This window comes from Malaclemys terrapin, chromosome 2, assembly GCF_027887155.1.
Source record: "Malaclemys terrapin pileata isolate rMalTer1 chromosome 2, rMalTer1.hap1, whole genome shotgun sequence".
NCBI lineage: Eukaryota > Metazoa > Chordata > Testudines > Emydidae > Malaclemys > Malaclemys terrapin.
In genome coordinates this window covers 251,450,210-251,476,505 of record NC_071506.1, presented here as the reverse complement: position 1 = coordinate 251,476,505, position 26,296 = coordinate 251,450,210, and the positions used below count along the sequence as shown (strand labels likewise).

The 26,296-nt window shown below is 45.6% G+C and overlaps 1 long non-coding RNA gene across 1 annotated transcript; it reads left to right on the top strand.

The window, feature by feature from the left end:
• Positions 1–266: 266 nt before the first annotated feature.
• Positions 267–25,249, top strand: LOC128833056 (uncharacterized). The gene is made up of 2 exons (XR_008444101.1): positions 267–619; positions 25,037–25,249. It is a non-coding gene; the product is annotated as an uncharacterized LOC128833056 (long non-coding RNA).
• Positions 25,250–26,296: the final 1,047 nt, after the last annotated feature.

Sequence of the window (26,296 nt, the reverse complement as noted above, 5' to 3'; positions counted from 1 at the left end):
GTAACGGGGCACCGACAGCCGCAGCTGTACACGGCTGACAAGACGCACAGACAGTACAGGACACCTCAGGGTGGGGGAAGCTCTGTCTGTCTCTCTCGCTAAAACTGCAGAGGGAAGGAGAACGGTGACTCGGGCTTTCCTTTCTCCCTGCGGGAAGCAGAGGGAAGGAGTGAGCTGGAGACCACCACAGCAAGATGGGGATAAGAGGGGGCTGCTTGCATACGCGTCCTTTTTAGTACCAGGATGTCAATCTATTTAGGGGGGAATTGCCTAATCAAAGTGCCTTTGCACAGAAGGCAAGAGGAAAACGCACAGCTCCCAGAACGGAGGCTGCTCCGTGCGAATCTCTCTGTGCCTCTCAGTTAATGATGGGACATGTTCTTGCCGCGGAGACTCTAAACGTGCGTCTCTCGTTCTTTAGAGATCGGGACTGGAACCGGGCGGGTAAGCTGATTTGTCCTGGCTGGGAGAATATTTTGTGTGGGCTGCATCCTACCCCCCTAGAACACGGCTGAAGAAGACGCAGCTACTGTGCTCCATATACAATAGACCGAAAGACACGCTCCAAAACAGACTTTGATGTAACAGCTCTAAAATGTCTGTCTGGCGTCAGAGGCAGGTAGGTTGTTTTCCCATCTGTTTTCTCCAGCATCTGCCTTCATCTTCCTCAGGGTGAGGAAGGAAGTGCGGCAACAAGCAAGAACTTGGAAAGCGATCTTTCTCTAGAGGGCGCACAAGGGAAATGTAACCAGCCTCGGGAAAGGTACCAGCATTTATATAGCATAGTCAGTGCCTACATACTTGGAAGTTTGTGGGTGTTTCCCTTGAATCTTAAGGTCGTATAACCATGACATTTGTTCCAGCAACAGATGCTGAAAATGTAGCTTTACAGTTAGTTCTTCCTATCATTAATGCTAAACTTAGCATTAAAGCAATTTCATGATGCTAGCATTTGCTAAATACACTGAACCGCTCTCTGCTAGGTCTCCTGCTCTTTTGAGCCGTCCAGACCACAAAGGAACCATGTCCTAAATGGCATGTTGTAATAAGGAGTCCTTTCGTTCAAAATACGCACAAAGCATCGTTGGGGAGAATGGTCACTCCATGTTATAGCCTCAAAAATATTAACTCAATCCTGTTCCAGATGATCACAAATTAGGAAGGATTTAAAAAATGAAAAAAGATCATTGCCATAAGAGCAGAAAAAATTCCAGAAAACAAGATAGGCAATATTAATTGAAACAATGTAAACATGTGCTGAACATCTTTTAAAATGAGACACCAAATGGATAGACAAAAGGAAGAACATCAGCTGAAAAGGGGCTTGTGTGCCTTTGATTTTAATTTTTTGTTTTTAACTGCTACCATAGTTCTATTACATTCCTTAATAATAGATTCATAGATTCATAGATTCTAGGACTGGAAGGGACCTCGAGAGGTCATCGAGTCCAGTCCCCTGCCCGCGTGGCACGACCAAATACCGTCTAGACCATCCCTGATAGACATTTATCTAACCTACTCTTAAATATCTCCAGAGATGGAGATTCCACAACCTCCCTAGGCAATTTATTCCAGTGTTTAACCACCCTGACAGTTAGGAACTTTTTCCTAATGTCCAACCTAGACCTTCCTTGCTGCAGTTTAAACCCATTGCTTCTGGTTCTATCCTTAGAGGCTAAGGTGAACAAGTTCTCTCCCTCCTCCTTATGACACCCTTTTAAATACCTGAAAACTGCTATCATGTCCCCTCTCAGTCTTCTCTTTTCCAAACTAAACAAACCCAATTCTTTCAGCCTTCCTTCATAGGTCATGTTCTCAAGACCTTTAATCATTCTTGTTGCTCTTCTCTGGACCCTTTCCAATTTCTCCACATCTTTTTTAAAATGCGGTGCCCAGAACTGGACACAATACTCCAGCTGAGGCCTAACCAGAGCAGAGTAGAGCGGAAGAATGACTTCTCGTGTCTTGCTCACAACACACCTGTTAATACATCCCAGAATCATGTTTGCTTTTTTTGCAACAGCATCACACTGTTGACTCATATTTAGCTTGTGATGGGCCCAACTCCGCCACCTTTACATTGAGTAATACCTTATATGGTGAGTAGTTCCACTGCAAATACTAGGTATTACTCAGCATGAGCAAGGTGGTAGAATTGGGCCATAGAAGAATATGATCCATATCTTGCAAATCCTTATTCAGGCAAGTGCAACCAGCTGCTTCAACAGTACTAATCATGTAGAGTGAGTAAGGGCTTGAAGGACTGAGCCCTCCAAATTTGTGATCAGCTATTAAATAAATCAGGGACGTGATAACAAACCGGTGCTGCATATACACATGTTGCAATTAGGGCTTGTCTAGACACAAAGGTCCTACTTCCCTATTTAAGTAGTCAAAGCAGTACAACTTCCCAAGGGTGAATATAGCGGTAGAATCATAGAACCATAGGGTTAGAAGGGGTCGCAAAGGTCATATGGTCTAACCCCCTGCCAAGATGCAGGATTTGTTGTGTCTAAACCAGACATGGGCAAACTATGGCCCGCGGGACTGTCCTGCCTGGCCCAAGCTCCCGGCTGGGAAGCCTAGTCCCCGGTCCCCAGCCATGCCACTGCACGGGCCATGCTTGGCCTGCTGCTCCCGCTGGGCAACGTGGGAAGCGCAGCTGGCTCTGGCCAGGTGTCACAGCTGCAAAAAGCTCCTGCTGCTGGTAAGGAGGAGCGGAGGGGTTGGGTAAGGGAGCGGGAGGTCCTGGTGGCAGTCAGGGAGGAGGGGGCAGTTGGATGGGGCAGAAGTTCTGGGGGGGCGGTCAGGGGATGGGATGTGGATAGGGGTCGGAAGGGCAGTCAGGGGACAAGGAGCAGGGGGGGGGGTTGGAGGTTCTGAGTGGGGCAGTCAGGGGGCAGGAAGTGGGAGGGGGCGGGGTCCAGGCTGTTTGGGGAGGCACAGCCTTCCCTACCCGGCCCTCCGTACAGTTGTGCAACCCCAATGTAGCCCTTGGGCCAAAAAGTTTGCTCACCTCTGGTCTACACCATCCAAGACAGATGGCTATCCAGCCTCCTTTTGAAAACCTCCAGTGAAGGAGCTTCCACAACCTCCCGAGGCAGTCTGTTCCATTGTCCTGTTGTCCTTATAGTTAGGAAGATTTTCCTGAGATCATGGGCGATGGGTGAACAGTGGGCTTGGGGAGGCAAGTCCCCAGCTGGCCTGCCCCATCTGCCCGGGGCCCCTTCCCCAGCTGGAGCCCAGAGCTCCCCTACCAGCCCCAGGCTGCCTGAGCACCTCCAGCCCCAGTGTACTGGGCGGTGCATCCTCCCCCAGCCCCAAAGCGGCAGGCAGTCGGTGCTGCCCCCAGCTGGAGCCCCAGACCGTCAGGTGGGTGGGCGGGCAGGCAGCGTGGCCCCTCCCCAGCCCAGACTGCCAGGCAGGCAGCTGAGCATGGCCCCCAGCATAGTGGGCAGGCACACAGCACAGCCCCCTCCATCTTGGAACGCCAGGTGGCCAGGCAGCATAGCCCCTCCACCCCGGAGCACCGGGTTGGCAGGCAGCGTGGCCCCCAGTACTGGATAGGCGGGTGGCAGACATGGACCCCAGCCCCTGAGCGCCAGGTGGGTGGGCAGCGTGAGCACTGGCTCCAGCTGCCCAGACTCCCTGGCTGCAGGCTGGCCCCCACTAGCCCAAGCCCCAGCCCAGGGCAAGGGTGCTGGAGCCCTCCCAAAAATGGGGAGGCTGGGGGCCCACACCCGAGGTGGAGGTGAAAGCAGCAGACCCCTGCCCATGGCAGGTGGAGAGACCCAGGCTCCCCACAGCTGCCTGCACATCTCTCCCTGACCCGGCTCCAACTGGGTGAGGGGGCCTTGGAGCTGCAGCCCAGCCATGATAAGAGTTGGCAGGCAGTTGTGGGGGAGCTGCAGTGGACTCTCCATCTGCCTGCAGTGCTGGAGGCCCAAACAACCCCTTGCCCATGTCCCCACCCAGGGCAGGTGGAGCCAACCCTGCTTACGAAGGAGCCACACCTGGGAAAGATCAGGTGATTGCCCTGTAAAGAGCAGCGGAGGCCGCAGTAAGAGTGGGATGCTTAGGGATCATATCCTGCTAGTAGTGAGCAGACTCCAGTTGAATGTCCTAGGAGTTAGGACTTGTCTACATGTAAAATGCTGTGCTTTTGTGAAGACGCTACCTTCGCCAACAAGAGAGGTTCTCCAGTCAGCGTATGTACCCCATCTCCGTGAGAGGCAGTAGCTAGGTCAAAAGGCAAATTCACCCATCAACCTAATGCTGTTTACACCAGGGGTTAGGTTGGTTTAACTGTGTGGTTCAGGGGTGTGGATGTTTTACAGCCCTGATCTAATTTCCTAGTGTAGACTAGGCCTTAGATTCCAGCCAGTCAGATAGAGCCTGAGAGTGGCCTGGCAAATCAGGAAAGGCCTTAGCAGGAAAGCCTGGGAGGAGGAAGATAAACCTTTGTTGTGGCAGAGCTTTTGGATGGACTTTGTTTGGGAATTTTGAGGTTTATTTATATTAATAAACCCAGCCCCCCAAAAGGGGTATTTTTGACCAAGAAATTGCTTGGATGAAGTTTTATTTGACTAGTCCAAGAAGGGAAGCTGAGGCAGGCTGCCTGTAGTGTGACCCTAGCCCATGAAGGGACATGTGGAAGGTTTCTGGCCTATTTACAAATATCAGTATTATCACAATGGATTTTTAAATAATTGAAAACTGCATTCCTTGCAGGAGATCAAGATCCCTGTGGGTATCCGAGTGCTGCTTGTGGCCATTTCTCCCTTCTGCATCTCCAAGGTTGTGCAGAGATGCCAAACAAAAGGGTGTAAGTTTAGGCAGAGAAGGCTCATTCGCATCTAAAATCCAAGAACGTCAATATTTATTATAAAAATAAACAGAAAACTAAATATGGTTGGTGAAGACAGGAGAAATGGGTGAGTTATGGTTTCCTCTAGCTGATCTGTAATTTGTGAGTTGTCGTATCACACAAGAATTTACAGGACTAATTCCTCTACTAGTAACGTGCAATATATTTGGCTTAATCTGCACCTCATTCAGCTTGACACAAGCAGTTATGAACGAATAGTTTAATCAAAATGAGCTACAGTATTTTAGCACACAAGCCTCAGGGACGGCAGCAGAATTATCCCATGCCACCTGTTCCTGTCACCATGATGAGGTACCGTAGGGAGATTTAGCTCTTATTTTATTCTTTTGTCCCCTAATGTTGTCTGGGTGGGGCTGTACCTGCTCACTGTGAATGAGGACCCTATCATTAGGGCTGGGTGGGCGGGCCAGCTCTAGCTGGCCCTCCATGTCGGTATATGAAGTCTTGGGGGGGGAATGAGTGTGGCTCCAGTGCCCTCTTTATAGGGTGCCAACATTCATTTCAAATCTTCTGCAGGTCTTTACAGCTCGTAGCCTGCCTTCCCAGTGTCTCTGCCTGGGATTTCACACACTGTGTTTTCCTTTCTTCTCTGAAGGGTGGTGATGTTGCCTCCCCATATTTCAGATGCTTGGCATCTCTTCAATTATGTGTTTATAATTGGCTACGTTTAAATAACTGTCACCTGACAGTTATGTATCTGGAGGCATATTTTTGGGTGATGAATCTCTGGTACTGCCAGCGCTTTCTCACCATCAAAAGCTAATGAGTTAATTAATTAACGCATCTACAGTGCTTTGAAGTGGTATATAAGTAGAGATGGGCCTGAGTCACAAAATTTGGAAAGATCAGGGTGGTTCAGATCCAGGATTTTCATTAAGCCCTATTAAAGAAAGCGGGTCCAGCCACAAAATTCAGGTCTAGATCCAGCTCAGAGTCTGCCACTCCATCAAAGCTCAGGGGTGTTTGGATCCGGGGTTCTACTCCATCCCCATTATCATCAGAAATCATGAAAATTAGAGCTGGATCTGCAATGTCCACAAAGCTCAGCAGTGTTCAGGTCCAGAGTGATGGTTTGGCCTGGTAAAGAGATACCAGAGGATCCAGTCCCCAATGCCATGTCTCTGAGGCATTTCTGTGCCATGGCCCCTCTCCAGAGGTCAAAGTACAGCATCTTAAGCATGCTTATTGCACTGGGAGTTCAGGATTTATGAATTTCCTTCCTAGTGTTCTTGCTACATGTATGGCATAAGCATCCTGGGTAATGATCTCATCTTAGGCTTTGGACTGCTCTCCTCCCTCTCAGTTGGTCAGATTTAAGAGACTGTTCACTCAGTTGTAAAGAGTGATGTCAATGACATGTTTTCCATTGCAGCCTGAATGGATAGATTACAGGGTGGACCTTTGAGTGGTTAAGCCAGAGGCCTCAAGGAAATGGACCCTGTAGAGTTTTACACCCGGCTTCTTTTCTCATCAAGGGCAATGCAGGCATCTTCTTCAAGTAATGTGAAATTCAACTAGAGTTAATGATCAGCCTTGACTGGCATAAATTCCTTCCTTCCACCCCGGGGATCCATAACTTACATTTTGTAAGAGATAATCCTGACTTCTCAGATGGCCTATATTTTTCAGATGCAACTGCAGTTATAAAATGCAAATCTAACAGTTTCCTACGGCCTTCTAGTTAGAATGGCCTGACATGACAGAAACTTTCTTCTTCAGAATAGTTTCTGAACTCAGTGGGAGCCGCAGGTGTTCAGCCCCTTTGACGGTCAGGCCACTGTTATATCTAGGTGGATTTTAAATATTTAATTCCATATTCAGGTGGATTTACGTGCTTAACTTCAGGCACCCAGGGTTGAACATTTTTGGCCAAAGTGCCAATGCCCCAGGAAGCTTTCTACCAGTGAAGATATGAACTGCAGGGTGCAGTGTTCCTTGTGGAATGGTTAAGTGGCATTGCTAACACCTAACCCACAGCAGTTTCCCAGCTTTGTGTTAGATATAATGCCTTCAGCTATTGCAGGAAAACTAGAACTTTGAACTCATCCAATCTTTGCTAGTTAAAATAGGAGGAAATTATTTCAAGCTGGTTTTAAAATGTAGGTTTTGGTATCCCTTTGACACAACTGCACAAATATTCTGCAACTGATTTTTGGATCTTGAATATTTTAAACAGCATATTGTTTTCAGAGAGAGCTTCTCAGTTGACTTTAAGTACAAGGCATGCTGAACATTCTGTACTGTGTGTTATAAAAGTCATCTTTTTCAATCGTACTGTGACAGGCTGAACACCCTATCACTAAATGGCCAGGTGAAAGTATGGACAGAAGCAATGCTGTTGCTGCAACTCCCTCTTCCTAGCTGTTGTGGGGGAAAGGAGGTCTTTGATACAGGCCATAGAGCTGTCAAACCTGACAGCTGAAGGAAACCTGACTCTCAAAGCCAAATATTTTGCTTTGTTTCTGTGTATACACTTTATCTTGTTTTACTTATCAGCAATAATAAACTACCATCCTTCAAGAACTAAATATTGACTTTTAGGGCTGTTTTAACGCAAAGACACTCACCTTCTGTCCCAAAGTTCCTTGCCCAAACCATTAGCCTCTCCCCCCAACACACACACTCACACTTTTTGAAATGAGAGCTGTTGTACAGTGGACTCATTCACTAGCTTTTTCCTTTAGGAAAGCTGTATGATCCTGAACCCTGTTAAGTTGGATACAAATCATAGCTAAAACATTTATCAACCATTACACACACAAAAAAATGTTAAAAGAAGGTTAAGGTTGCAAAGTTAAGCACTCAGAAGTTAAGGGATACTAAAATTAAAGTTGCCTGTGTAACTTCCCTAGGTTTTTAAATAAACAAACTGAAAAAATAGAAATTCCATCATGTGGAATCATAATGATGTCCACAGGGTTCATCAGCAGGGTTGGAACCTTTAGCTCCATCACACAGACCTCTGCCACTTCAGCTAATGCAGTAACTGGCACCAATAATAGATTGTCCTCTTTGTGGACCAGCTGCCAGAAGGGGATGAGACATATACTTTTTGCCAGTGGGTTTCACAATTATTTGCTGATAGGAGAGGAATGGTGAGACTCACTTTTGGGCTTCATTCCAAATTCTGGAAGGGGGAGTGTCCTAGTGACTACAGAGCCTTCTTGCCCATCATTCAAGCCTATCCCAGTCCTGTCTCTTACTGAACATCTGGCTGCTTGCCCAGTCTCCCTCGTCCCAGTCTCTCCCCAAATCCTTGTTCCGGTTTTTACCCTAGCTAGTACCAGTCCACCTTTCCAGCCTCCTCATCCCTTTCCCAGTCTCCTAGCTCAGCTAGTCCCAACCTCCCCTTTGGACTCCCCATCTGAGTTCCAGTGTTCCCCACCACCACTCTGGCACCTAGTCCCTATGCCCAGATAGTCCCAGTCTATTCCCTGCACTGCTGCCATCACCACCATCATCACCCCTCCGCCATACTCAGTCTGGCCCTTAGCCACTCTAGATTCTATTCAGGCAGCATTGCCCTCTACACTCCCTGGGTGCCATCCAGGAGAGCATTGAAAGCACATGAGAGAGAGTCTCTCATCTTTTAAATCTGGTACCCAGTGCCAGAGGCCTCTGGCAACCAGGAAGAGCAACCAGGTAAAGTCCTGCTCGGACCTTTCAGCCTTGGGCTGACTCATGTCCAGTGCAAATGGAATCTTTGGAGAATTTATCTGCCAAACACTAACATGTTACAGGAGCACCGGAATCTCGATAGGAGTGGGAGGGCCACGAGTTCCCATCCCCTTTGAGGCCACGCCCCTGCTCCTCCTCTTCCCCTGAGGCCACACCCCCTCCTCTACCCACAAGGCCCTGTCCCCTAGCCAGGCCACAAGCTGGAGCCAGGCCATGGTAAAAGCTGCCCAGGGAGCCTGGGTTGCTGTGGGGATTCCCGGACCCTTTGCTACCCTGGGCGGCACTCCCTGGGGGCTGCTGTAAGGCCCCCTGGCCTCCCCACTCAGGGCAGATGGAGGGTTGAGGGCTCACCATAGTGGCCCGGGCTCCCTGGGCGTCTCTTACCACAGCCTGGCTCTGGGTTCTGGCTGGGACAGTGGGTGGGGCCTGCTTCAGGAGGAAGAGGAGGAGTAGGGGCAGGACCATGGAGAGGCTCACCTCAGCCCTTCACTGGCATAGCCCTCCCATTTTTAAAAGTGGGGGGGCAGGACCCCTTCCTCCCCTCCATTCTGGTGCCCATGACATGTTACTACTGAGTGTGTGCAGTCTGAGATTTTTCGAAGGCTTATAACTGGGCCATATTTGAGCAGATTTTCAAAGGGATGGCAAAAGGCACATCCCTAACAAAAAGCCAATTCTTTCCCCACTCTCTACCAGCTGAATTTCAAGTCCTTGCTCCAAAGCATGGAGGTGCTAAAACTTCTCAAGGGAACAGTTGCGATTTTGTTTGTTTAACGTGGGCAAAACCTACATATTTCCCCCCACACACACCTGCAAGTCTCATTCTTGGAAATGGCTGAACTGTTTTGGCTGAAACTTAAAAAAAACCCAAGCCCAAAATTCAGCCTAAGACGTACGCCCACCATGGGAAAATTTCATCCTGAACAATTACAGTTAGGCAAATCTACAAGCAGCTGAAAGAAGGTCTGACAATTGAAAGTGTTGGGCAACCTTAACTAGAATAAGAGTTTTGGAAAATCTCTATCTGCTAGTTTGTTAGTTGATAATGGGCTCAATAAATAATTCAATAAGAATTTGATTGTATCTAGTATTCCCTGGTTTCATCCAGTGCTGTTGTAACCTACTGCTCAGTGTGTTACAGTCCCCCTCTTTGACAATCTGTAGGGGATATGAATTGTTGTAGTTCCCAACTACAGAGGCCTGACTGTTTACCTCAAGTTGTAGCAGCTGATCAGATACTTCTAGCTGTGGTGGTCCCAGTTCAATATCAAGTGTGTTGGCCAGGAGGTTAGCCACCATGCTGTCACTTTGAAATCATGGTTCCAAAGGGATCTTTGTTACTATCCCACCCCACCTCCTTACAGTTGCCATATTGAATGTGTTCTGTCCCAGGACAGACCCTCGGGGCCACTCCCAAAGATTTTTTTTTTTTTTTGCTCTGAATTTGAAAAGCTCACTGGGACCGCCTAGGCAATTGTCAAATGGGCTCATGCTATGTAAAATTAGGCTTGGAGAGCTTTAGAAATAGCCACTTTGATTCAATTCAGTTCATGGAAATGAATCCAAAACTGCAGCCAAAATTTTGCAGCTTGTGCAGGATTCTATGAAGGCCTGTGCTTTGTCTTCTGGAGGGTCTGTGACACTGTTAGTATGTGTATAGTGTATTGTCATTTGGGAGGTGGAGAAGAATTTTGTTTAAAAAATGAATTTGTTCCAGCCACACCACCTTATTGCTTGGCTGAAGCATTACAAATTATCAGTTCACACCTCAAATGAAGCAATCACTTTGTAACATATCAGTATAGAGCCTGGTTAGATACCAGGGTGCTGACAGTATCCTCCTGCCTGCCAGACACTGGTTTGTTGTGTTGCTGTGCATTGCTAAAGAACTGTATTTCGGCCCAGAGGAGGATGCGTTTCAGCAGTGGGTGAAGCGATGCCTAAGCACAGTTGGTCCTGTCCCAGTAGAGCAGTTAAAGTTTGTAACACTTTTGGATGCAAGAAACTGTGTAAACACATTACTATATACCAGGAGGGATGGGTTCAAATCTAGGCAGCGGTAATTGAGACCTTCTTGAGATAAATTAACCATGTTGAGATCTATCAGAAGAAGCCTTAAATTCTGAGGCCATCTCCCTGATCCACTTGGATGTTAAAGAGTCCATGTCACTTTTCATAAGCACAAGCCTTTGCCTTAGTGTCCTTAGCCAAATCTCCTCAGGCTGGCCTCCATCGCAGAGGTGGCTGCACCTTGGGGCTCCTAGATTCATTGACAGCCAAATTCTTTTCACAGGTCACTGGGTGTTACATAGGGGAATCAAATCTTCTTCCTCGATCTGGAACCACAGAGCAGAGCAGCCACACACTCGCTTTGCAGTTGCTAGTGTAGTGTCTAGGCTACAGTAGCAGTGGCAGGCCAATATGAGCCCCCTAAGCAGGGTTTCAGACACTGATTCTGCATAGCTCAAGACCCACCTGCCTTCCCCCAGACCTCTCACACGGCTATGGAGAGAGGTGCCCTGGCTCACAGGGGTATGTGAACTCTCCCTGTATAACCTTTCCATTTCATGTCCCCCCCTGCAATACAACCATGACCATTCCACTGCTTTTTAACCTTGGCTGCCCATGTAAACAGGAGTGTGTGTGTGTGTGTGTGTAAGGTGTGAGGAGTTGGGCAGGATTTGCCCCACAGTTTGTAAAGTACTTTGGGCTAACGGACACTATGGGACAGATTCTGTCCCTCTCACTCACATCAAATAGCACCTTACTCGATGAGTTAGTACATGACTTCTGTGGGGCTGTCTGGGGAGGAAGATCTTCTTCAGCCTAAGTAAAGGAAGCAATAGCTTATTAAAATATGTCCAGATTCTATATAGCTTGGGTTGGGTCAGCTGTGATGGCTGGAGGGGATGTGTGTGCAACTATAGAGAGTGACCGGTAAGTATAAAATAGTTTTAGGCATGATGGGAAAAAGCTAAGTAGGGGAAAGAACTGAATTGTATAAACTTATCTGATACATTGGAGGCAGACAGAACATTTCATCCAAAATTTCAGCTTTCTTCAGTGTTCTCCTCTGATTTAAATACCTTTGTCTCACATCTGCCCTGTTGGTCTGTTTTTGGGGAAAAAATATTGCTTGTAAATGACAATGTAAAATAAAGTAAGGAAGGGAATATAGATGGATTTAGATATGTGATACTAACACTATTCTTATCAGACTACAATATGCTAGAATGACAGCATGGCATCTTCAAAAGCAAAGGGAAAACTGTTTATAGCTGATTTGTTGTCATTTGCCTCTTTATCAAATACAGAAACAGAACATACAAAAGTGGCCTCGAAAAGCAAAACAAGCCCTCTGAACAAGTTCTTTGGCTCCATCTTGTGAGTTACCCTGGAATTACCACACCACTCAACACCTCCTTCTTCCAACACTTGTGCTGTGGTATACAGGCTGCAAAAGGCTGTCTCATTCCACTGCTCTGCTGTTATTTTAAATAGCATGTCAATGCCTTCCCAGGATGCCTGGTTCTTCACTGGGGGAAACCTGACATAGCCCCTGCAGAGCCTGGTCCTTGTTCAGCATAGTACTAGGTGTATATTCTGGAATAGCAGGGAGTCTTGGTTGGTCTCCATGGGAATATTGTTTTGAAGAGTTTGTCTGAAAGGAACGTCATGGCTTATATGGTGTCCGGCAGTTCTGACTAACTAATTGCTGAATTAGCAAACAATCTGGGGTACAGCAACTGGTGGAAGCCTTTGGGAAGAGGAATGCATGAACGGAGATCTTCGGATCTGGTGGGGCGCATACAGCGAGACCTGCTACACAGAGCTGAGTTTGATTTTAACAAGATATATATGTTAAAGGGAACTAATTTGCTTTTACTGTTTAAGTGCTTCATCTTGTAACTTTTATTCAGATCTGTGGTCTCTACTCACACAAATAATCCCTCTCACTTTACTGGGACAGTCCTTGTGAGTAAGGATATAGCAGGCACAGGCTCAAAAACTACACAGGACAGTTTTTTGAGTAATAGTTTTGGGGATATGCTGCCTGCCCTCCCCACACAAATTCATTTTTGGATTGTCTGGCCTGCTTTAATCAACACACTGTCAAAGTGAAACAACTTTATTCTGGAATGAGTATTTTCAAGCTAAGATTTGTGTGGATGCATCTACATTTCATTTTAACTATTCTGCTTCTTTGCTGTGTTGTTGTAGCAGGGTTGGTCCCAGGATATGAGAGAGACAACCAGCGGTGAGGTAATATCTTTTATTGGACCAACTTTTGTTCATGAAAGAGACAAGCTTTTGATATTACACAGAGCTTTTCAGGTCTGGCAAGATACTCAGAGGGTCACAGCTAAATACAAGGTGGAACAGATTCTTTAGCATAAGGAGTTAATACACGTTGGAAGAGACCATTCAAGATGAAGGGGCAATTCATACTTTTGCAGTCCTAGGACAAAAGAGGATTAGTGGGTTACAGATTGTTGTAATAGAACATAAAAAGTGTCTCTACTGAGTCCATGGATTTTAGTGTCTAGCAAAGTAATGAATTTAAGCTCCCAGACTCGTCTTTTGAAGGTGTTGTGTGGATTTCTTTTGAGAGATCAGATATGGAGTGATGGTTTTGTGAAAAAAGTGTCCATTCACGGATGATAGGGTGTTTTTGTCTTTTATCATTTTTCTGTGTTCATTCAAGAGCATTGTGATTGTGGGTGAAACTTGACAGAGTTGTTATTGAGGTATTTAGTGCACTGGATGAGGTACACCACATGTTGTGATAGGCATGTGTAGGAACCCTGGATCTTGAAAGGTGTGTTGGGGACAGGGCGTGTGTGTGGGAAATTGTAGCCGTGGAGATGTGTTTGCAGTTTTTGCATCTGTTGTTCTGGCAGGGTCTGGTGCTGCTTTGAGTTGGTGTGTCCTGAAGCTTGCTTCTGATGATGAGCTTGGAGAGGTTGGGGGGTTGATTGAAGACCAGAAGTGAGGGTTCAAGAAAGATTTCTTTTAGGATATGGTCCCTATCAAATATGTGCTGTAACTATTTGATGATGATGATATCTTATAGGGGTTCTAGTGTGGACTGGTAGGTGACAACTAAGAGTGTGTAGGTGGTAGGGTTGTTTTTCTTTCCTGTGTTGAAGCAGGTTCTCTCAGGGTATTTGGGTTGCCCATTCCATGATGCAATCTACTTCTCTGGTGGAGAGTACTTGTTTGGTGAAGGTGGTTTTAAGTGTGTTAAGGTGTGTATCCCAGACTTCCTCCTCAGAGCATATTTTGTGTTATCTGAGTGCCTGCCTGTAGATAACAGATTTCTTGGTGTGTCTGGGCTGGATCCTGGATCTGTAAAGGTAGGTGTGGTGATCCCTGGGTTCCTTGTATGTAGTTGTTTGTAGGATTCCATTGTTGAAACTGATTGTGGTATCCAGGAATTTGATGCTGGTGTGGGAGAGCCCTAGAGAGAATTTGATTGAGGGACAGTGGTTGCTAAAGTTGTGGTGGAAACTGATGAAGGAGTTCAGGTCATCTGTCCAGAGTATGAAGAGATCATTAATGTATCTCAGGTATATCACTGCTTCTGGCATTCCTCCTGCTGCTGTCCCACACTGCATAGCTTCACATCTGTGGCAGCCTGTCTCTGTACCTATGTGCTCTCTACTGCTGTGGAGTCATCTTGACTGGTTGGCATCTTCCTGTTTAAATGCTGGAATGCAGCCAGGTGAACCTCTTTGTGATTCCAGCCTGTGGCAGGTTCACACACCTGGAGCCACATACCCATCTCCCTCAGCAGAAAGATGGGGAATCCCCTTCCAATCAGGGCCGGCGCAACCCATTAGGTGATCTAGGCGGTCGCCTAGGGCACTAACATTTGGGAGGCGACGGCCGGATCTTCGGCCGCCCCGGACGTTGGCAGCATTTCGGGGGTGGGACCTTCTGCTGCCTCTGTTGGGGGCGGCATTTCGGGGGCGGGACCTTCCGCCGCCTAGGGCGGCAAAAAAGCTGACGGCGCTCCTGCTTCCACTCAGAGGTGCAGTACACTTAAACAGACTCAGAATATATTCCTAGTTACAGAATAGGCTGTGGTTTTCCTTTCTCAGCAATCCTATCGTCAGCAGCCAATGAAGAAAACAGGTTTGGGTTAGCTTTGAAGGACTCTCCTTGAAATACTGAGAGAGAAATAACTTCGGTTCTTCAAGCTGCTCTCAAAGGTATAATAAAGAAAGCATCTCTTATCACTGTGATAAATAATTCCCTGAAATAGGCACTGTTACTAATATCACTGAAATGGACTCTGAAATTAGTTTTCATTTGCTTTATTATTCTTGCTGATGGAAAAAGAAAGCCAGCTTGGTGTTTTCCAATTGCTGTGCTGCCTTCTCAGTTGTTTGCTGCTTTCTGGCTCCATACCAGACCTGATGATGGATTTTCTGCATTATTCTTCCCTTCAGTCATTCTTAGCTTGATGAATCAAGCTCTTACCAGCTAGCTAGGTAAGATAATGAATGTCAAGTTGCACAGTGAATGATTTCCTGTGAGTAGAATGAAAAGGGTACTTAGTTCTGTATCCTACATAGTTCACCTCATGCTCCAGTCTTCTGAACCTGGCACCTGTATACTCCGCTGCCATATTCCAAATCACACAGGCCGCTTTGGCTTTGGGCAGCATGCAAATGAGAGATCTAAAATCCATACTTCCTTTGAACCTGTACTTAATAGCAATGAAGATAATCCGAGTTGAGAGCCAGCTGTAGTGAGTTTAGATGACAAATGGGGATTCAGAGATAAGATTGATAGCAATTAGACTGCCACCTGCTATTGCTCTAATCTCCACCCTGAAGTTCAATTGTTAGCCAAGGTTGTTGGCAAATGAATGCATAAGGACTATCTTTAAGGACATGAGATACTACGATTTCATCCCAGTGACTGTAAATGGGCTGTATCAATTTTATTTTCAATTTCCTACTGCAAATTTTTGTCCTGCTTTTTTTGAACAATTTTGCCCTGAAGTTTATGAGAATTCTTTAGCCTTGAGACTTCAGGCCATTTTTTTAAAATGCAGATGATTTTTCTTTGGTCTGGGCCACCTGTTTCCATCTTGGCTTCCTGATGACCTTCTGCTGTCAAGTGGTCTGCATTCATTTTCTTTTTGTTTCGTTTTCATCTGGTTCCTATTTCAAGGCCCAAACCTCAAACCCCTTACTCACATGACTAGTCCCACTGCAGTCAGTGGTATAATACACATGGATAAATGCTACTCGCACAGGTTAGCAGGATCAGGTCCCAAGTTTTCTCCTGAATGGCTGTATTTTCCCCCCACATCTTAGTTCATCTCATCAGAAAAGGTATGAAGAGAAATGGTGTCAGGTTAACAGGGTCTAGCAATGAGGGGCTTGGCAACAGGTGCCTCAAAGGGAATACAGTTGGATGAAACCTGGTAATTTTGTTGAAGAAAGACCATAACATTTTTTTAAGGGACACAGGAGAGACTAAGTTTTTTTAAGGGACTAGCATTGTCTATTGGCCTGTTCCTGAGAGGTGGGGCTTGCTCCGGTTCCACTGAGGTCAAAAGAACTGCTTTCATTTACTCCAATGAGTGTTGGAGCTGGCCCATGTTGAGTACCTGCAACTTTCTTTGAAGCTGCAGAGAATTGCACCTGTAAGGAGCAGGCTCTATATATGACATTAGGTGGGGAAAGGACCTTTACTGTGGGTTTTTGAAAGGGATAAGATCCAGGCTTATAACAGAAAACTGATTACAATGTTCCCTAGGGAGAAGCTACTGCTTCTGCAGTATAAATGTCACTGGAGGTCTGAAAGCCTAGAGGACATTGCAGAGCTGTCTTGTGTTCAGTCTTGTCTTATGGGATGAATTAACTGCCCGCTTATTCTGAAATGTTAAATAAGATTTTGAAAAGGGCATTTTCAGATTACCTTAAATAACCAGTGTCCACTTTGAAACCAAACAACATGCTAACCATGAAAATTGCTTTTTTCCTTGTTTTGTTTTCTTTTGATATTTTTTCAATATTTGTCTCTTTTCTCTCAATAAACAAAGGGCCTGTGTTTCTCTCAATAAACAAAGGGCCTCTCATTTGGGGGACAAAATTAAGTGAAGGAACAAAATTGCAGCATTAATAAATGCTAGCATTTAGACATCTAACTACTGGATTGCACCTGCAAAACAGAAGTCCCATTTTAAAATATTGGCCCAAGATATCTATTAAAAACAACAGGGAAAGGACTGGGTTATCTTTTCACAGTATCAAAGTCTTCCTAAAACAATCTACGGCACGTTATATTTGTTATTGGAAATTGGTCCTTACTACTAGTTGAGGAAAAAGAGAATACTTTGAATGAATACCAATTGCCTAGTGTTTGCCATTTATTAGAGGTATATTGCTTAATGTGTTCTAAAGAAAAATGTCAATGAACAAAAGACCTTTTTAAAAAAAAAAAATTCTTGTGGACCAAAAAATGAGGATTTCCTACCCTTTTTTCCCCCACCCCCAGTTGCTTGGGCAAAGTTTCCATTCTTCAATGGAAACAAGATCAGGCCCAAAGTCATTTAAAAAATACAACAGACTCTCACTAGAAGTTTCCCAGACACTAACCATAAAATATTGCACCTTATTATGAGCTTCAGTGATGCGGTGAACGCTTTGTCCTTGACAAGTTTTGTGCTCTAACAAAACCCACAACAGAGCTAGACTCTTACTTGAACATGGTGTGTATTAAAATAGTGAGAGCCAAGGAGGAGTGTTAGGCCATAATCCTTATTGGTCCATACTTTTCAGCTATATTAGAACCAGTTGACCATAAACTGCGGAGTATGAAGGTGAAACCTTGCAACAAAGAAACCATGTCAGGAAGGACATCCAGGTTTAATAGCAGAGCCAAGTGTAGGGAGCAACAATGGGAAATAATAATACATTCAGTTCTACAGCACCTTTCATCCAGGGACATCAAATACTCTACAAACATCAACTACTTAAGCCTCACAACAATGCTTATGAGATAGGAATATATGCTGTCCCTTTCAGCCACCACTTAGCAGAACACTGAAGCTTTTTGACAGTGGGCAGCAACAGTGCACAACAGTTTAGGATGCAAAATAAAGATCATCATATCTAACTGAAACAGCAAGACAAGACAGAAGTTTGGAATCTGGAAACTAACCTGCCCACCGTTACCCTCACAAAAAGAGCCCTGGATCTTTAACGCCAAGTGGTCAGGACCTCTGTTTTATGTCTTAGCAATAAAACTGGAAAGGTGAAAGCAGGGGCAGAACCAATCTTTTAACAGACAGCTATGGGAGAAGACAAATTTGTAAACTGAAAGAGGAACAAAGGGAAAACATTTACCCCCTGCTCTTAATAGAGGCTCATTCATTAAAATAAGGCAAGGGATCCAAGGTCATAGAAAGTTACATGTGATCAATTTTTGGAAAATCCCCTTGTTAGGGTCCTACAGAGCAAACCCATAGTCAGAGACTCTTTGGAATATTGCCAGAGCGAAGTGTCATGAAGGCCCCATTCTCCTTCTTTGGGGCCCCACTCCTTCAATAAACTCATGCACACCCTGCTAGACATATTGTACATGAAAAGAGTTGAATGACCTTTGCTAATAATGGACCCCAAGCATGAATACCAGAATGCATTCAGGAGAGGCCCAGGACTAAGATTTTATGTAAAGCCTAAAACATGGAATGAAATTCTTCCGGACTGGGATGAGGGTCATTGCAGGGGCAGTGGATGTGTAAGGGTTCCCTCTGCACCTGGTGTACTGATTAACAGAGAGCGTCATAGATATCACGGTCAAGACTGTAATCTTCCCGAGCACAAAAACCTGCTTCTAGCTCAACTTAGTTTAGTAAAGGGCCTGTTCCCTCAGTAATCCAGGAAAATATACGCTCCTGCTACAGCTCTAGTGTCATAAATTTCCCCAAGAGTCTCTATCACATCAGTGTAAATAGACCTCAGCTCCTTTACTCCCCTGGTTCATTCTGATCCCTGTCTCCCATCTTCCTAGATGTTTTCCATGTGCCAGCTCCTGGCTGCACAATAACTTCCCAATACTGAATGCTTCATTCCAAGTCCCCTTCTGGAGAGAAAGTTCTGTCTCCCATTTCCCTCTCTGATTCTGTCCCACACCTCAGGACTTGCTTGGACCTGTTTTCTGCCATGTAGACAAAATGTTTTGCCATCCCCTCCTGCTCTCCCCTCCCAGCCCTACCAACCTAGTAGTGATTCCTGTCCCAGTTTTCCAGAGAAAGAAAGATGTATTGACTCTTACCTACACCTCACACTACGTTAATGGGAGTGACCAGCACAGGCTGTTTCTAGTGAGAGATGGGACACCCATGCTTACAGTAAACAGTGCTTGTCCTTGTTTTGTAAAGCCCAGCTGACTGGGTGCCTGAAGGAATTAGTAAATCTGACAGCCAGCTGAGTGAGCATAGCTGCACCTCACAGATCGAGCCCTGGTCTGTCATGCTGCCACCCTGCCCTCTATGAAGCCTGGAGCTCCTGACACAGTCAGATCCATGTGGAATCTGAGGTCCAGCATTACTGCAGGTGACGAGCCCTCAAGGCAACCCAGCTGCACTACCAGTACATGCAGCAGCTACTGATGCAGACTGAGGTGGGTATCCCTGCAACTGCTCCCCTCCCCTGCACCACACCTAGGGTACTGGAAATGGGGGAGCTCAGAGGTGCAAGGGGTGAGATAAAGGTCTCTGAGTGGATGTGAGCGAGGAATGAATACATCTGGCACAGAGCGAGGGAGAGGAAGCTCTGAGGAGATGGGAAAGGAGGAGAGAGGAGACGGAAAAAGAGAAGGCAGCTCGTGGTTTGAGAGACCCTTCTCTACCTATAAATGTCTCATGTCCCAAACTTGCTGTGTGACCTTGGGCAAGTCGCTGCCTCCGAGTGGTGATCTGAGCCCTAGTTCATTAGGACCATAGTCATTATTCTATCTCATCACTTGTGTAAAGTAAGAGGCGGTACAATCACAGGAACACTTCAGTGCCCCAGACTTGTGCCATTTCAAAACAATACCAGGTACAAATAAAAGGATTCACTCCTCAGTTGCAGTTAGATGACCTTCCATTGGCAACAACTGCAGCCAGAATCCAGGAAACAGAAAGTTGCTACAGCTTGATTGCCAGCTAAGGACTCCCTGCAACTCTGGCCCCCAGGAATAAGTTATCGAAGTGTACAGACTAGGGACCAGCCCGCAGCTTGGTGGCAGGACTCGCACGTTCTACAAGGGAGGCCCACAGATGATGCTGAAGTTTGATGACAGGCAAATGTAAACATGCTTAGGGGCACAAGCTGAGCACTCACAGCATAGTTCACAAACTGCCATGAGCAAAAGTGGGATGTTTTTACCATCTTGTACTGTGTCACATACAGCCATTTCCAGAGCTGAGTCCTGGCCTAAGTATGCTCTGGATCAGCTGTGGCATGGCAAAGCCTACCTTAGGGTGGTCCTGGCTGGGGCCAAGAGCTGGCATTGCTGCAGGATGACTCTCACCTTGGTCTTTACCAAACCTCACAGTCGCAGACTGCAAAAGAGAAAATAATATTCAAAATAATAGTTAGCTACATAGAAAAATCAAAAATAAAGGTCAGTATTCGCAAGCCTCGCTCTGCACTTTTCTGTTTCAATCCCATTTGCGGCTGCACTGCCTAAAAATCCCTGGGCATGTTCAAATGCCAGTAATGTTCTCTGCTTTGGCAATGTCCTGTACTGGAGTGTCTGTCCGGTACGGAGGGTCATGCCAAGGAAAGTGAATTTGCTGCAAGGGTTTAATACTTTTCAGAAAAATCTCACTTTTTCTTTCTCGCTCTCACCTGCGGGCGGGTAAACAACCAGTGTAGGCTGCAGGAGAAAAGCAGCACTGTGGATGTGTAGCCATAGCAACCCGTAAGGACTCCTTCAGGCTTTCCAGCAGAGAGGACAGTGTAGTTACTGGTAACACGGGAGCACTCATTGCTCGTCTCCTTGCTCTCGCCCATTCTTGAGCAAAATCAATGTTGCCACCCAAGAAAAGGAAATCGCTTCTAGTGAGTCATTTTGCACTATCTCCTTCTAAAGCTGACTTGGAACATAAGGAGGTGTGGTTCATTTTGGATGGTGTGGCAATGGAAAGTATTGCCAGAGATTATAGTCATTCTCTGCCAAAGCTGGGCTGTATAATTCCTCCCTATAATGCTCGGAGGGACCCCCATGCAGCTGCCTATTTCACAACCAAGCCTGTACCTCCTTTGCGCCAAAGAAAAGGACAAGTAAGTATCATTCTATGTGCACAAACATTTGGCCGAGTTTGCTTACCTTTGTTTGAATATTGTAGCTAGTAAAGTAAATGTGTTCTAATTTTACCTTTTCTTCCTGTCATTAGAAATAATAATAAAGAAGTACAAATCAGGTGGAAGAGGGAGAGGGAGGGTCTGAGCACAAACCTAGGAGTCAGGCATACCTGAGTTCCAATCCTGGCTCTGCTACTGGCTCCATTAGTGGCCTTGAGCAAGCCACTTAACTTCTCTGCCTCAATTTTTCCTTCAGCCGTGAGAAAGGCTAATGCCATCCTAGGATGTATCAGACAAGGTATTTCCAGTAGAGATAGGGAAGTGTTAGTACCATTATACAAGATACTGGTGAGACCTCATCTGGACTAATGTGTGCAATTCTGGTCTCCCATGCTTAAGAAAGATGCAGAGAAGGGCTACTAGGATGAGCAGAAGAATGGAGAACCTACCTTACAAGAGGAGATTTAAGTAGCTTGGCTAGTTTAGCCTAACCAAAGAAAGTTTGAGGGGAGATATGATTCCTCTCTATAAATATATCAGAGACATAAACAGTGGGAGAGGAGTTATTTAATTTAAGGGCCAATGGTAGCACAAGAACAAATGAATATAAACTGGCCATCAATAAGTTTAGGCTTGAAATTAGATGGTTTCTAACTATCAGAGGAGTGAAGTTCTGGAACAGCCTTCAAAACCTAACTTGTTTTAAGACTGAACTTGATTTGTTTGTGGAGGGGATGGAGTGATGAGATAGGCCATATTCCATTGTAGCCAATCTGTGACTCCTATTACTAAATAGTTCCAATGGCCGGAGATGGGACACTAGCTGGGCAGGGCTCTGAGTTTCTACAGAGAATTTGTTCCCAAGTGTCTGGCTGCTGGGTCTTGCCTACATGCTCAGGGTCTAACTGATTGCCATATTTAGGGTAAGGAAGGAATTTTCTACCAGATCAGATTGGCAGAGACCCTGAGATTTTTTGCCTTCCTCTGCAGCATGGAGCATGGGTCACCTGCTGGTTTGAACTAGAGTGAATGGTGAATTCTCGGTAACAAAAGTCTTTAAATCAAGATTTGAGGACTTCAGTAACTCAGCCAGAGTTGAGCCTACTACAGGAGTGGGTAGGTGAGGTTCTGTGGCCTACTATGTGCAAGAAGTCAGACCAGATGATTACGAGGGCCCTTCTGGCCTTTAAAGGCTATGAGATTATACAAAGGGTGGGGCCAAAGCTCTTAAAAATGAAGACAAGTAATTGTGTTTGATGCAGCGGAGGAAGAGCCAGTGGAAGAATACAAAGGGAGGTGATGCGGCCAAAACAAAGAGCCAGAAATCTCTGAACCTCTCATCTGCAGATCTCACAGCGTGCTATTTATTACCCTTATTTACATCATAGTAGCTCCAGAGAGCCTGGTTAGGCTCAGGGACCAATTGTGCTAGACACTTGCACAAACATAGAGGCAGACATGGCTCTTGTCCCAAAGGGCTCACAATCCTACAAGATGAGCAACATAAGAAGGCAAGACAATCAAACATACCATCTTACGGTACACACGTATATAGACATTAGGAGCAAGAGAAAGATGTAGGAAAGTGTAGGGCCTCTACTTAGTGGGGAAGGAGAGCTAATAATTGATGACACCTGAAGTGTTAAATGCCTGTTATGCCTCAATCATCACTAAAAAGGGTTAATGGTGACCAGATACACAACACAGTTAATACTAACAACAAGGGGGAAAGAACACAAGCCAACAAAGGCAAAGAACAGGTTAAAATATGTAGATAAATCAGTTGTATTTTGTTAAAATATATAGATAAATCAGTCAGCAGGGCCTGAGGAAATTCTTCCTAGATTACAAGTATTAGAGGGGTAGCCGTGTTAGTCTGAATCTGTAAAAAGCAACAGAGGGTCCTGTGGCACCTTTAAGACTAACAGAGGTATTGGGAACATAAGCTTTCGTGGGTAAGAACCTCACTTCTTCAGATGCAAGAAGTGAGGTTCTTACCCACGAAAGCTTATGCTCCCAATACTTCTGTTAGTCTTAAAGGTGCCACAGGACCCTCAGTTGCTTCCTAGAGTACTTAAGGCACTAGCTGAAGCAATCTGAGAACTATTAGCCATTATCACCAAGAACTCATGGAGGACAGGTGAGGTCCCAGTGGACTGGAGAAGGGCAAACATAGTACCTAGCTTTAAAGAGGGTAACGAGGATCCAGGATATTATAAACCAGTCAGCCTAACTTTGATACCTGGAAAGATATTGGAACAAATTATTAAACAATCAGTTTGTAAGCACTTAAAAGATAACAAGATTATAAAGACCAGCTAGCATGGCTTTATCAAGAAAAAAATCATGCCCAAAACCAACCTAATTTCCTTCTTTGATAGGATTACAGGTAGGGTGACCAGATAGCAAGTGTGAAAAACTGGGACGGGGGTGGGGGGCAATAGGAGCCTATATAAGAAAAAGACCCCAAAATCAGGACTGTCCCGATAAAATCGGGACATCTGGTCACCCTAGTTACAGACCTAGTGAAGTTGAGGGTTGGGGGAAGTGGAGGGCAGGGAAGCAGACTTAATACATCTTGATTTTTAGTAAAATTTTTTTAACACGGTCCCATATGACGTTCATCTAAGCAAAACAGGGAAATATGGTCTAGATGAAATTACTATAAGGTGGCTGCATAATTGATTGAAAGACCGTACTCCGAGTTATCAATGGTTCATTCTCAAACTGGGAGGATGTATTTAGTGGAGGGGTATCTCACAGCGGTCAGTCCTTGATCTGGTGTTATTCAATATTTTCATTAATGACTTGGATAAAGGAGTGGAGACTATGCTTATAAAATCTGCAGATGACACCAAGCTGCGTGGGGATGTAAGCACTTTGGAGGACAGGATTAGAATTCAAACCAACCTTCACAAATTTGAGAATAGGTCTGACGTCAACCACTTCAGTAAAGTGCAAAGTACTCAGGGCCGGCTCCAGGCACCAGCCTTCCAAGCAGGTGCTTGGGGCGGCAATCTGCAAGGGGCGTCAGTCCGTGTGGTTTTGCCCCCAAGCAGCACGCTGAATTGCCGCTGCGGACGGCAGGGGCAGTCCGTGCGACGTTAGGGCGGCACGCACGTTTCCACGGCGGCGGCAATTCGGCAGCAGGACAGAAGCTGCGGCCAAATTGCCCCCGCCGCGGAAATGCGCGTGCCGCCCTAATGGCGCACGGACTGCCCCTGCCGTCCGCAGCGGCAATTCGGCGTGCTGCTTGGGGCTGCAAAAACAGTAGAGCCAGCCCTGAAAGTACTTCATTAAGGAAGGAAAAAGCAAATACACAACTACAAAATAGGGAATAATGGGCTAAATGGTAGTACTGATTAAAAGGATCTGGGGGGTGTGGTGGATCACAAATTGAATGAGTCAACAATTTGATGCAGTTGTGAAAAAGGCTAATATTATTCTGGTGGGGGTGGGAGGTATATTAACAGGAGTGTCATAAATAAGATGTGGGAGGTAATAGGCCTGGTCTACTCAGCACTGGTGAGGCCTCAGCTGGAGTACTGTGTCTAAGTCGGGGGGAGCCTACACTTTAGGAACAATGTGGCTAAATTGGAGCGAGTCCAGAGGAGAACAACAAAAATGATAAAAGGGTTAGCAACCCTGCCCTTTAAAGAAAGATTAAACAAACTGGGCCTGTTTAGTTTTGAGAAAAGAAGACGGGGGGTGAACCCAATAACACTGTTCAAATACATTAAGGGCTGTTATAAAGAGGACTGCAAGCAGTTGTTCTCCATGTCTGCTGATGGTAGAGCAAGCAGTAATGGGCTTAATCTGCAGCAAGGGAGATTTAGGTTCGCAAGTAGGAAAAACGTTGCAACTAATGGTAATGAAGCTCTTGAATAGGCTTCCAAGGGGTGTTGTGGAATCTCCATTGCTGGAGGTTTTTAAGAACTGGTTGGATGAACATGTTGCAGAAATGGGTATAGATTTACTTGATCCTGCCGTAGTGCAGGGGGCTGGACTTGATGACCGTGCAAGCAAGGTCCCTTCCAGCCCTACATTTCTCTGAGTCTGTGCAGTCTATAAGATGACAGCTTTGTAAATACTTTTTTATATATATAAATGAGCCTCGCAAGCTAACCTGATCCTTATTTGAGTTTTCCCTCAGGTCATTCTGCAACACATGTGGGTGGTCACCGGCTGTTTCTCACCTCAGTCAAGCCTCTGGTTGGATACAACGGCACCTACGGTTACAGAAGAAACACTCCATCTCTGCGCAGGCAGCCTTCACTGTTTGGGCTAGTCACCAACTTGCCAATTCACTAAGGGCTGGTCTATGCAAAAATTTGCACCAAACTAATTAAATTGGTTGTAATCCACACTTTATTTCAGGGCAAGTTTGTGTGTTGACACTCTTATTTTGGATTCAGAGTGTCACTTTTATGTGGAATACACTGCAATATTATGGTGCTGAGCAGCAGAAAACCCAGTGTCTTGTTTTGATTTTTGCTAGTCTGGGTTGAAGCTACGTTGAAATAAGACACTTGTACTCCACAATAAGAGTGCACACACACAGACTTGCACCAAAATAACTCAAGGTGTGAATTAAAACCAAGCTAGTTATTTCGGTGCAAGTCTGCAGGTGGAGCTGACAGAACTCTTATCACAGCATAGGCCACATTCTACTCTACTTTGAGCTGTGTTGGTGGGTGTTGTGAGCATTTTAATTTGGAGACTTTGCAAGTGAAATACAATTCTCAGTATCTGATCATGTACATACAGAGTCACACTGTGCTGTCTGTTTCTCCATACTAAACATGGCTGGCTAATCCCACTTTCCTTTGATAATCGCTAGTCACTTCTTATTGTGACAAAACTGCCCCTGAATGACCAGTGATGAACTGGACCCTAAAGGACCCTTTGACAGTGGAGCAATAGATCCCAAGAAGAAAACCAATGAAAACATATTGGAGGGCTTCGTAGTCTCTTGGCTTATATGTCCACACAGGTGCGTAAGGAGGCATGAGCTCTCTTTCCATCCCTGTGCAGACTACCTGGACCTCAAGTCTGGGTGTACAGGAATAAGCAAGCACAGCAATGGCTAGAATAGGTGGGCAGGAAGTGGGCAAGAGTATGTGACATAAATGACACATTAGTTCTGTTAATAAGCAAGTCTGACATAATTTGGCTCTTCACGCCTATGACAGCAAGGCAGAAGCTTGGTAGTAGCATCGCTGACTCCTCATGCAGTTTTATGGCTCTGTTGTCCTTTGTGCAGAGCTCTATTTTAGTTTAGCTGGAAGAATTATGTATGTTCTCGGTGTTGGCACTGGTCATTTTTCAGAAAGGCTGATTCTAGAGCTGACATCATGTAGGGGTGAGTTCCCTATGTCCGTGATCACTAAAACAGTTATAAGGAATTCTGTGC